The following is a 7,979-nucleotide window of genomic DNA, read 5'->3' as shown; positions in this document are numbered from 1 at the left end:
TAAACAGAAATAGATTTAAACCTTTCTCTCTAAACCTAGTACACAGTGGTTGATCCAGTCTCATACATCCTTTTTTCTTTCTCTATAAAGTCACTTTCCCAGATAGCCCTTTCATTCTTCAGCTCATAAAATGTTGGCATAGCTGATTAGTAACTGGGCAACCTACAAACCCTGGGGAAATGGGAGAGATACAGTTATGCCAGGATCGTGGTCTTACCAGTTTGGTCAAGCCCTAGATGATCATTTTGTCTTTGGATAGGCAAGGCTGGGAGAGCCATCTTGGTCTTATGCTCTCCCTGTGACTCCATCTTTGGTTTCTGTACATGTCCAAGGGAGAGTCTAGGAGAACAAAACTGGCCCAACTTTCCAGGGTCTTCTTGACTGCCTGGCTTTGCTTTTTACTCTCTCACTTCTTTTGATGTGATAGAGCTTAGTCAGCAATGTGGGGTCAAAAAATGAACCCTAAATATGACTATACCTTAAATACTAGGAACATTAGCTGTGTTGCACTGAGACTGAGAGCTAACTGATTAATTGTAGGCTAAAACAGGACTTGATTTGTTTACTGAGTCTTCTGGAGAATATTAGTAATGCTGTGATTAGGAATTAAATATGGAAACTATTAGGCTGGTCCAGAACCTTGGTCCAAGATGGAGTCACCTAAGATACCAAAGTGGATGACTTGTGTGGGTCCCAAGCTCTTTGGGAAATGGAAAGTGAGAATTCTATACTTATCAGAAGACATCTGGCCCCAGAGCTTGTCTCAGCAGAACAGCTTGACCACAGCCTCCTGTAATCCTAATGGCCAGAGGTCCCTTGGTAAAATTTTACTTACTGTAGTCCCTTTTGCCTGTGACAGTTTTTTTGTTTTGTTTTGTTTCATTTTGTTTTTCCTTAACACTCTCCTGTCACACTCCCACTCAATTAAAATCACCCTATAAAACCACAAACTTTTCTTGGTGAGGTTACAGTCCCTTCTCTTGGGGACAGTGTATACCATGGGTTAAGCTTTGCCTGTTGGCTTCAACATAGAGCTCCTGGGCTGGTTTTCATTAAACCATACAGAAACTATGAACAGTGAAAAGAGACACATTCATGGATAGCAATTCTATCTGCAAAGAGGTAAGTGCTTTAGAAGTTGGCTGGTGATCATTGTTTTGCCCTGTCTATGTGACTGCTGATTTGGCCACTGGTTTAGATGCACTCCTGATTCTCCAACTAACAGTGGTACATGAGACATGACCTGAGAGCTTCTGAGTATGCAGATCCTAATTCACACATGCTGGGTGGAGGTGACTGAATTTCTATGAAATTCCTGGGACATGCTGATGCTTCTTTTCCAAGGACCACACTTAGATGTGCAAGGAGAAAGTCAAACTTTCATGCATTGACCCTCTTCGTTTGGAAGAATAAGGCAGAGGAAACCTAGCAGGTCAATGGGATGGCACGCTGTTGCACCTGTCTTCATTTGGAGTCCTCCCATCAGTTCTCAAGCCGTTGTCCTCCTTTTCTTGGTGGCACAGGTATGGCATTGTCATGTGACCATATAAGGTGTGTCTAGGAGCTGCACTCCACTTAAAAGCTTTAAATTCCACAGGACTCAGAGTTTATTGTAACAGCTTCCAGGCCCTGCTCTGTGGTAAATCCAAATCTCTTTCTTCCTGCCAGACATTTCTAGGGTTTTTTTTTTTTTTTTTTTTTTTTTGTAGTTTACTGATTAAAGTAATTTCTCCCTTAATGATGTTGTTCTATTTGTATCAAGAAATAGCTTCTAGGGAATAGGCTACACTAGAAGACTAATCCATAGTCATTTCCCACAGGGATGAGGATGCATTGGGCTAACACTGCCTTAGAGCACACAGGCCTACCAAGACTATTAATCCCTTAACTTCTTTACAGCATGACAGGGACTTGCAACAGTTTTTGGACCATGGGTTATGCTAGGAACCTATGAGTTCAATCTGTGAAGAGCTATCTAGCTGTCTGCATGTGGAAAATGCAGTAAAGCAGTCCCAAGAAGATTATGGGGGAGAGTGGAGCTTCAAGGAGGAGGAAGGACCTGATAAGTAGAGAGAGATGTGCTAAGTGTTGTTGGATGCCGTGTGCACTGCAATGAGTTTACCTCTATAAGTTATTGTTTAAATCAGGATGCTTAAGAGACAAAGGGAGGCTTTTGTGTATTTTTTTCCAACTGAAATAGGCTCCTAACACTGAAGAAATAAACAAAACATTCCAGGCCTAGGAAGTAAATGAAACTTTCAAGGCTTGAGATGTACAGAGCCTAGAGTCCTGCTTGAACCACCTCTTCAGTGGATGATGGATGTGCATCCTTGCTCTAGTGCATTAACTGAGGCATATGTGATCACCCCAGCTCCAAATAAGGCTAAGCTTTGCAGGTTTGGGGTAGCAAGTAAGAGCCCTGTGGGCATGCATGGGTTGGGCAGGCAGCCTCTCCCTCTGTGCCTGCATTGGAGTTGCCCTTACTTGATGCTCATTCCAGCATTCTTAAGCCTCTCTTCTTTATGACTCTTGCCTCTCAGGTTAGGCCTGTGCTTCTGAAGTAGGGAGTCTCTATATTGCCACTGTTCACCTGCCTGGCCTAAGGTCTGGCCATTGTACCTCTTTTAAGGGAAACTGAGGCTTAAAGAGGGGAGGGACACTCCCAGGGTCACTCTTTTGGCTGGGCAGGTGTGATTGGAGAGGACTTGAGCAAGGCTTTTGTTCCATTTGTGTGTTGTGTGTTGGGGCCTGTGAATTTACTGGAGCATCCAGGCTGCCTGAAATGCCCCATCTCCTTGAAAGAGTGCTGAGGATCCTTGCAGGTTTGTGCTCTGAGGGCCCTACCTATGTTTGGGGAAGCCTGTGCTTGAGGCTTACAGCCCTGCCCTTCACCCTTGATGGTTATTCCTTTGGCACGTCTGTATACAAGAATAGGAGAATCAATAAAATCCTTAACTCTAAACCTCATTGGCAGTGGTTGCCACCTTTTGACTTGTTGAGAGGAAAGAGTTCAGATCTCAGAGTTTCTGCCTTTGTTGTAACTTGTCTGAGTCCATGGGCACTTCAACCTATATGTCTGAAGCTTTGCCATCAAGTACTTGAGACATACCCAGAGTCTCAACTCTGTAGTCTGCAGTTCAATTTAAGCTGCCCAAGAGGTTGGGAGATACTGAGGCCTACAAAGGTGAAGAGCTCTGCCTGAGGTCTGTCAGCTCGCTCTGTCAGTGGTGAGAGGAACATGACCCCACACATGGTCCTTTGCTTTTTTTTTTTTTTTAATAGATGGAGAAACAATTGGTTTCAGCCTTACCTGTGAGTTCCACATGAAATGAGTAGAAAGACATCTTGCTGGCCTTTGTATTGCTCAAATGTGAGCTTCCAATTATAATTTTTGAAAGAGCTTTAACACAGTGTTTTTCACCTTTGAAAGTTACTGCCTTTGTAAGAAACTTCTTTGGACAGTGTTTTTCTAAACACTCTCCATGTAATTTAAATGCCATATGAATAATTGTGCTTTGCACATAAAATGAGTAAGTTGGGTTGTTTTTTTTTTTTTTTTTTTTTTTTTTTTGCCTTCCTTGTTCATAATACATTAATAGTATGAATTAGCACAGCTCTGAGATCCTCTGTGGGCCAAACTTTCTGCTTTGGGTATGCCGATGTACAAAATAGTCTTGTCGCTGCCCAATCCAGAAGTGAGAGGGGAGGGAAAGCAAAACAAAGATATGTGACCCCTTGGGAAACTTGTTGAAGAGTCACAGTGGTTGGGGAGAAGAGGGGGATTCTTATGGGTTCCAGCGACCTGCATTTTGTGTCAGGATCTCCCAGGGACAGAGCTTTCATGAATTACCCATCACTTATGATGGCTGGGGTGGGCTTTTTGGCGAAACTGCTGCCTTTGAGTCATCAATGAATCTGTAAGTAATTTCCTATTATACGCTTGTGAATAACACCAGTGTGCTCAGTGATTCACTGCGCTAGCTAGCTAGACTTCTTTAGTCTGTTGATGGTACCCTATTTGGAGTAAGTGGATACTCATCCATATGTCTCCAAGAGAAAGCATGCAACAGAGATCTAGTGAAATCACACTGAGGACATAGGTATAAATGCAACCCATCTTAGTCAAACTGGAAAACATGTATGGTTACTTTAGGTATACCTTATTTTGCTTTCAGTGAAAATAACATGATTCACCAGTGTATATAGAGTCTTGTCTGTGTGTGGGAGGGAAGGGTGTAATAAAACATTGACTTCTGCTTTCAGATAAAGACGGAGAAAGCTGGATCATCTAGTATGATCTCTCTGTGTGTGAGTAACACAAGTGAGTAATTTAGGGCTAGAGACCCTATGACTTTTTAGTCTGACTCTATATGCCGAGGGAAAAGGTGAGTCTGAAACTTTTGTGTTTTGTTCTTTCTTTTTCTAGATTTCTAATCCATGTCTTCGGATGCATCAAGACAGTACAAACATAGACATCCACAAATTGTTAACCTTTAAGTATCAGAGACTTAAGAAAATAATTTATTTCTCATTTCTTTGCATTTACTTCTCATTTCTTGGCAGTGTAATGTGTGACATAGAGCTCTGATAGTGTCAAAAGTGGACAGCAGGCTTTAGTAAATTTCCCTTCACTGTAATCAAATGTCTGAGACAGTTGGTTTTTACAAAGTAAAGGGTTATATGCCTCATGGTTTCAGCTCATGATATGGTAGACTTCTTTTCTTTCTTTTTTATTTATTCTTTTCTCATATATTACATTACAATTGCACTTTTTCCTCCCCCGTCTCCTCTCAGTCTCCAATCCCCCCACTGCTTTCCTTCCTCAGATCCATTCCTCCTGTTTACCTTTAGAAAAGGGCAGGATTCCCAGGGATATCAACCAAACATAGTATATAAAGTTGCAAAGAGACTAGGAACATCCCCTCATCTTAAGGCTCTCTAAAGAATCTTTCATTGCAGTTTTCAATAGGAAACCATGAGTCTTTATGGGCTGCTGTTATAAGATAACCAGAGTCTAGAAGAATAAAATATCAGGCATTTATTTCTCTCCATTCTTGTACTAGGATGCTCATCTTCTGGGAACCTCTCCTCCTGCCTTAAAGACAGCTATCCTCTTACTGTACCCACAGGGTAGTGAAAAGACTCATCATAAGAACCCCCCACTCACAACATTATGCAAACTTAAGTACCTCTAAACTCTCTATCTTTGAATAATAGCACATTGGGATGAGAGTTTCAGCATATAAATTTGGAGAGGAGATAATTATTTGCTTTGTAACATATTTTCTTTCATTTTTCTGCCAATCCCAAGGATAATTCATGATTTGAAACATACATCCTTGGGCTCTGGAATTCCTGTGATTCTGAGAATTGGAACTCATGTGGCTACTTGATGCATTTGTTCCCTGAACTCCCCCAAAAGGTATTTAATCTCAGGCCCACCCTGAGAAGTTGAATATGGTTTTACACATCCATTTTCTGCCATGATGATAAATTGTTTAGAACCATGGATGGTCTCTTTTCCTCAAGATTCGCTGTGGGGAGCCCTGAAGAAGGCCTTCACCTACAGAGCCACAGCCTAGTTTCACATAGAAGGCCCCTTTGCACTCCCAGCCACAACAGACACCAAGCTTACCTCCGCCAAGCTAAGGACAATCACCTTGTAAGACAAGCCGGAGTTCCCCTTTCTTCCCTGGCACTGGACTAGATCCTGTCCCCAGCCAACGGCCCGACTCTCTTCTTGACTCTATTTTCGACTCTTCCATGACTCCTAGTGGTGCCTCAATGTCCAAGGGTCTGAGAAACACACAGCTTTGGCCTCATTGCAGGCCCTGGGACACCTGAACAAGCTCCAGCTTTCCATACCTAAGATTGTGCTTTTCCACTCCCAGGTGCCTTTTCTACAGCCCAGCACCCTCTCAGGCTTGCAGCAAGAGACAGCAGAGTCAAACTCCCAAGATGGAGCAGATGAGGGCCTACATTATGTAAATGTATTAATGTAAATGCAGTAACTATCATGGCAGAGGAAGAGAGAATTGGTTGTTCATTTCTTTCTCCAGTGTCTTCTGAGCATTAATTCGAAAACAAATTTCTAGAAACTCCATATAATGGTGAGCAATAATTGGTGCATTTGCTGAACAATCCTTATGGAATTTTCTTCCTTAGAGATCAGTATTACGTTTGTGCCTTTTGTTTAATAATGTAATCTAATTTAAATTCTGTGTAGAAAAGGAAACAAGACATATGTATGACCGTGGTAAAGGCAACTGACAAATCTAGGGGGCATAGAGACCTTATGGAGTGAGAGTAATACTTGTACAGGGACTTGGAGGGTGTGCTTATTATGCTTCTCATTGTTGTGACCAAATACCTTACAAAAGCAACTCAGAGAAAGAAGAGTTTATTGTGGCTAATGACAGGAAGGCATGGGAGCAGGAGGTAGATGCTGATGTTGTATCTATAGCCAGAGAAGAGAGATGAATGCTGGTACTTGTTTGTTTTTCTCTGCCCCTTTTATTCAGTTTAGAACTCTTGGCCCATGAGCTGGTACCACCTAAATTCAAGGCGGTTCTTCACTAGTCAATTAAAATTATGTAGAAACTCCCTCAGTGGCATTCCTGAAGTGTTGTCTCCTTGTGATTCCAACTGTACTCAATGGATACTGAGGTTAAGTCATTGCAGTTAATAATTTGAAAATAAAGAAATAATTGTTGATGGTGATAATAATAGCAATTATTGAGCTCTTACTGCATTCTGAACTCTAGACTATGTGATTTTCATGTATTGTTTAAGTAATTTCTCATAATCATCAGGGTCTAATTATTAACCTCTTTGCTTATAGACTGAGCTGGATTAAGAAGAGTATATTTTACAATGAAAAGGAGGAAGTGCAGATTTCCTGTGGTTGGAAAGATCATGATCCATGAGTCATTTCAGGAATTGAAGGGAAGTATCTGGAATCATACTGCATAAAATGCTAAATGAAAAAAATATTTGCTGCCCACTAAACAGTGACTATGTTAGGGAAGGGAGAAAAAAAGTGAGTGTGGAAGTTTGTGTTTATATGCCAAATACAACTATATAGAAATACTGGTCAACTTTTATTGCCAACTTGGTATAATCTAGAATCACCTGTAAAGAGAGTATTCATGGGAATTTCTTAGGTCAAGTTGATCTGTGGTAGATTTTCTTGATTTTTAATTGATATAGAAAAACCCAGCCCACTGTGGGTGACACCATTCCCTAGGCTAGTCTCTGAGTGAAGAAAATGAGCAAGGATTTGTTTATTTTCTTTGTGATGTGGTTGCAGCCTCAACATCTCCAAATTGATATTATATAGTCTGAAACAGTAAGCCAAAAACAATTAAAGAGTTTCCTTCCATAGTTGCTTTTGATCAGTCAGGGTATTATTATTATTATTATTATTGTCACAGAAACACAAATGAGACTAGGATGCAATATAACATGAAGTTATGGAGAATTTAATTAGAAAATTTTGTGTGTGGATTTTTCACAACATTACTATAAAGCCCCAGTAGAAATATATTTGGGGATGATACATAAAACTGTTATGGTTAGAGTTTTCTGGTACCTTTCTTGATTTGATGTTTTAGGAGTGATGATGATGTCAAAAAGGCCAGCGTTTAATGTGGAATTCTTCCACTTGACTTAAGTATGCTCTGTGGACTGGGCAAGATAATGATTTAATATAATGTGGTGAATCATGGCTCATCTAGCCTGTCGTTTTCACAGGGGAGGTTTTTCCAAATTAGACGAGAGTGGGTTAGTCCACACTGTTTGAAGTTAGAATTTAAGACTTTGTACAAGGAAGCAAGTTTCTTGCCATTGACTTGACTAAAATAAGAAATATTCCTGCATTCCTTAATTACATAGACATGGTTTATTCCTTTGAAGCTGAGATTTCTAAATGTATAATTACATATGCACTACACACCTAATGATGACACACGTCAATGCTA

General features: G+C 40.7%; 1 long non-coding RNA gene across 1 annotated transcript; it reads left to right on the top strand.

The window, feature by feature from the left end:
• Positions 1-1,077: 1,077 nt before the first annotated feature.
• Positions 1,078-7,135, top strand: LOC143442236 (uncharacterized). Its single transcript, XR_013110249.1, has 4 exons — positions 1,078-1,523; positions 4,264-5,422; positions 5,892-6,110; positions 6,842-7,135. It is a non-coding gene; the product is annotated as an uncharacterized LOC143442236 (long non-coding RNA).
• Positions 7,136-7,979: the final 844 nt, after the last annotated feature.

Source organism: Arvicanthis niloticus, chromosome 5 (assembly GCF_011762505.2).
Source record: "Arvicanthis niloticus isolate mArvNil1 chromosome 5, mArvNil1.pat.X, whole genome shotgun sequence".
Classification (NCBI taxonomy): domain Eukaryota; kingdom Metazoa; phylum Chordata; class Mammalia; order Rodentia; family Muridae; genus Arvicanthis; species Arvicanthis niloticus.
Note: the sequence above shows the minus strand (reverse complement) of the source record. Positions and strands in the feature narration are given on the sequence as shown.